The sequence below is a fragment of the Nycticebus coucang genome, chromosome 21 (assembly GCF_027406575.1).
Source record: "Nycticebus coucang isolate mNycCou1 chromosome 21, mNycCou1.pri, whole genome shotgun sequence".
Classification (NCBI taxonomy): domain Eukaryota; kingdom Metazoa; phylum Chordata; class Mammalia; order Primates; family Lorisidae; genus Nycticebus; species Nycticebus coucang.
The window spans coordinates 12715076-12719821 of NC_069800.1; positions in this window are offsets into that span (position 1 = coordinate 12715076).

The window sequence follows — 4746 nt, forward strand, 5'->3', positions numbered from 1 at the left end:
TTTATCACAATGGTTAACATAGCCTTTCAGGCGTTATCTCAGTTACTGTGCCAAAACATTTACATTCTACATTTACCAAGTTTCTCAAATACCGCTGTTAGATGCACCACAGGTGTGATCCCAACGATCCCCCTCCCTCTACCCACCACCCCCCCCTTTCCCACTTCCCCCTATTGTTAGGTTGTAACTGGGTTATAGCTTTCATGTGAGAGTCCCAAATTCGTTTCATAGTAGGGCTGAGTACATTGGGTACTTTTTCTTCCATTCTTGAGATACTTTACTAAGAAGAATATGTTCCAGCTCCATCCATGTAAACATGAAAGAGGTAAAGTCTCCATCTTTCTTTAAGGCTGCATAGTATTCCATGGTATACATATACCACAATTTATTAATCCATTCGTGGATCGATGGGCACTTGGGTTTTTTCCATGACTTAGCAAATACGAATTGGGCTGCAATAAACATTCTGGTACAAATATCTTTTTTATGTTGTGATTTTTGGTCTTCTGGGTATATGCCCAGCAGAGGGATTACAGGATTGAATGACAGATCTATTTTTAGATCTCTGAGTGTTCTCCATATATCTTTCCAAAAGGAATGTATTAATTTGCATTCCCACCAGCAATGCAGAAGAGTTCCCTTTTCTCTGCATCCACGCCAACATCTCTGGTCTTGAGATTTTGTGATATAGGCTAGTCTCAGTGGAGTTAGATGATATCTCAAAGTAGTTTTGATTTGCATTTCTCTGATGATTAAAGATGATGAGCATTTTTTCATATGTCTGAAGGCCGTGCGCCTGTCTTCTTCAGAGAAGTTTCTCTTCAAATCCCTTGCCCAGCCTGCGATGGGATCCCTTGTTTTTTTCTTGCTGATGCGTTTGAGTTCTCTGTGGATTCTGGTTATTAAACCTTTGTCAGAGATATACCCTGCAAATATCTTCTCCCATTCTGAGGGCTGTTTGTTTGCTTACTTACAGTGTTCTTAGCTGTGCAGAAGCTTTTTAGTTTGATCAAGTCCCAGTAGTGTATTTTTGAAGCTGCTTCAATTGCCCGGGGGGTTCTCCTCATGAAATACTCACCCAGACCAATTTCTTCAAGGGTTTTCCCTACATTCTCCTCTAGTATTTTTATAGTTTCATTTCTTAAGTTTAAATCTTTAATACAATGAGAGTCTATCTTAGTTAATGGTGAAAGGTGTGGGTCCAATTTCAGTCTTCTGCAGGTTGCCAGCCAGTTCACCCAGCACCATTTGTTAAATAGGGAATCTTTTCCCCACTGAATGTTTTTAATTGGCTTGTCAAAAATCAAATAGCGGTAAGTAGCTGGATTCATCTCTTGATTCTCTATTCTGTTCCAGATATCTACTTCTCTGTTTTTGTGCCAATACCATGCTATTTTGATCACTATCGATTTCTAGTAAAGTCTGAGGTCTGGTAGTGTGATTCCTCCTGTTTTGTTTTTATTTCTGAGTAATGTCTTGGCTATTCGAGGTTTTTTTCTGATTCCATATAAAACGAAGTAATGTTTTTTCAAGATCTTTAAAATATGACAGTGGAGCTTTAATAGGGAGTGCATTGAAATTCTATATTGCTTTGGGTAGTATGGACATTTTGACAATGTTGATTCTTCCCAGCCATGAGCATGGTATGTTTTTCCACTTGTTAACATTTTCAGCTATTTCTTTTCTTAGAGTTTCATAGTTCTCTTTATAGAGATCTTTCACGTCTTTTGTTAGGTAAATTCCCAAATATTTCATCTTCTTTGGCACTACTGTGAATGGGATAGAGTCCTGAACTGCTTTTTCAACTTGACTGCTGTTGGTGTATATAAAGGCTACCGATTTATGGATGTTGATTTTGTAACCTGAGACACTGCTGTATTCCTTGATCACTTCTAGGAGTTTTGTAGTAGAGTCCCTAGTGTTTTCCAGATACACAATCATATCATCTGCGAAGAGCGAAAGTTTGACCTCTTCGGACCCTATATGGATACCCTTGATCGCCTTTTCTTCCCTAATTACGGTGGCTAAAACTTCCATTACAATGTTGAAAAGCAGTGGAGACGATAGGCAGCCTTGTCTGGTTCCTGATCTGAGTGGAAATGATTCCAATTTAACTCCATTCCATATGATATTGGCTGTGGGTTTGCTGTAGATGGCCTCTATCAGTTTAAGAAAAGTCCCTTCTAGACCAATTTTCTTGAGTATTCTGATCATGAAGGGATGCTGGATATTATCAAAAGCTTTTTCTGCATCAATTGAGAGAATCGTATGGTCTTTGTTTTTTAATTTGTTTATGTGCTGAATTACATTTATAGATTTACGTATATTGAACCAGCCTTGACACCCTGGGATAAAACCAACTTGGTCATGATGTATACTTTGTTTGATGTGTTGCTGGATTCTGTTTGTTAGGATCTTGTTGAATATTTTTGCATCTATATTCATTAGTGATATTGGTCTATAATTTTCTTTTCTTGCTGGGTCTTTTCCTGGTTTGGGGATCAGGGTGATGTTTGCTTCATAGAATGTGTTGGGTAGTCTTCCTTCTTTTTCTACATTTTGGAACAGGTTGAGTAATATAGGTACTAATTCCTCTTTAAAGGTTTGGTAGAAATCTGACGAGAAACCATCTGGTCCCGGGCTTTTCTTTTTAGGGAGGTTTTGCATATTTGATGCTATTTCTGAACTTGATATGGGTCTGTTCAACATTTCCACTTGATTCTGGTTAAGTCTTGGAAGGTGGCGTGCTTCCAAGTATTGGTCAATTTCCTTCAGATTTCCATATTTCTGAGAATAAAGTTTCTTGTAATATTCATTAAAGATTTTTTGGATTTCTGATGAGTCTGTTGTTATTTCGTCTTTGTTGTTTCTGATTGATGATGTTAGAGATTTTACTCTTTTCTTTCTGATTAGGTTGGCCAGAGGTTTATCTATTTTATTGACCTTTTCAAAAAACCAGCTTTTTGATTTATTGATCTGTTGTATTATTCTTTTGTTTTCAATTTCATTTAATTCTGCTCTAATTTTGGTTATTTCTTTTCTTCTACTGGGTTTGGGGTTGGAATGTTCTTCCTTTTCCAGTTGCTTGAGATGTCCCATTAAGTTGTTAACTTCCTCTCTTTCTGTTCTCTTGAGGAAGGCTTGCAGTGCTATAAATTTCCCTCTTAGAACTGCCTTTGTGGTGTCCCAGAGGTTCTGATAGTCTGTGTCTTCATTGTCGTGTTTTTCCAAAAAATTGGCGATTTCTTTCTTAATCTCATCTCTGACCCAGCTATCATTCAGCATAAGGTTATTTAACTTCCATGTTTTTGTATGAGTATGCAGATTCCTGTTGTTACTCAATTCAAGTTTTATTCCATGATGGGCCAAGAAGATGCATGGAATAATTTCTATTCCTTTAAATTTACTGAGGTTAGACTTGTGACCTAAAATGTGGTCAATTTTGGAGTAAGTTCCGTGGGCTGATGAGAAGTATGTGTTATCACTTTTGTTGGGATGAAATGTTCTGTAGATGTCTGCTAAATCTAAATATTGGATGGTTAGGTTTAAATCTAAGATTTCTTTGCTCAGCTTCTTGCTGGAGGATTGATCCAACACTGCCAAAGGAGTGTTGAAATCTCCGACGATTATGGAGCTGGAGGAAATCAAGTTACTCATGTCTCTTAGAGTTTCTCTTGTAAATTGAGCTGCATTCTGGTTGGGTGCATAGATATTAATAATTGAGATATCATCATGTTGAGTATTACCCTTAACAAATATGAAGTGACCATTCTTGTCCTTCCTTACTTTTGATGGTTTAAAGCCTACTGTATCTGCAAATAAAATTGCAACACCTGCTTTTTTCTGATTACCGTTTGCCTGAAATATGGATGACCATCCTTTCACCCTGAGTCTGTATTTGTCTTTTAAGTTGAGATGTGACTCTTGTATACAACAAATATCTGGCTTGAGTTTTTGTATCCAGTCGGCTAACCTATGCCTCTTTAGAGGACAGTTTAAGCCATTCACATTGATGGAGAGTATTGATAAGTCTGGTGGAATTTTGGGTATCGAGTTTTTCAAAGGTTCAGTGGACATTTTTAATCCTTTCACCAGTGTGGAAGTTGGAGTTTGATCCGAAGTTTCTGAGTGAGTTTACTTTTGTGGTATAGGATTGGGTTGGTCTTTGTAGAGGATAGGTCTGAGAATATCCTGAAGAGCTGGTTTACTTATGGCAAATTTTTTCAACATATGAATGTCATTGAAGTATTTAATTTCTCCATCATAGATGAAACTCAGTTTAGCTGGATACAAAATCCTGGGTTGAAAATTATTTTGCTTTAGGAGATTAAAAGTTGATGACCACTCTCTTCTGGCTTGAAAAGTTTCAGCAGAGAGATCTGCAGTTATTCTAATATTCTTTCCTTTGTACGTAATAGTTTTCTTTCGCTGGGCTGCTTTGAGAATCTTCTCTTTCATGTTAACTTTAGTGAAGCTAATTATGATATGTCTGGGGGATGACTTATTGGGGTTGAATCGTGCTGGGGTTCTGAAGCTGTCTGCTATCTGAATTTCAGATTCTCTAGGCATGTCTGGAAAATTTTCTTTCATAATTTCATGCAGAAGGGCCTCTGTGCCCTTCGAGGCCACTTCATCATTCTCAGAAATCCCAATAATTCGTATATTGCTTTTTTTCGAATTATCTGAGAGCTCTCTGAGTGAGTGATCCGTTTTTGCTCTCCATTTCTCTTTCTCTTTGAGAGATTG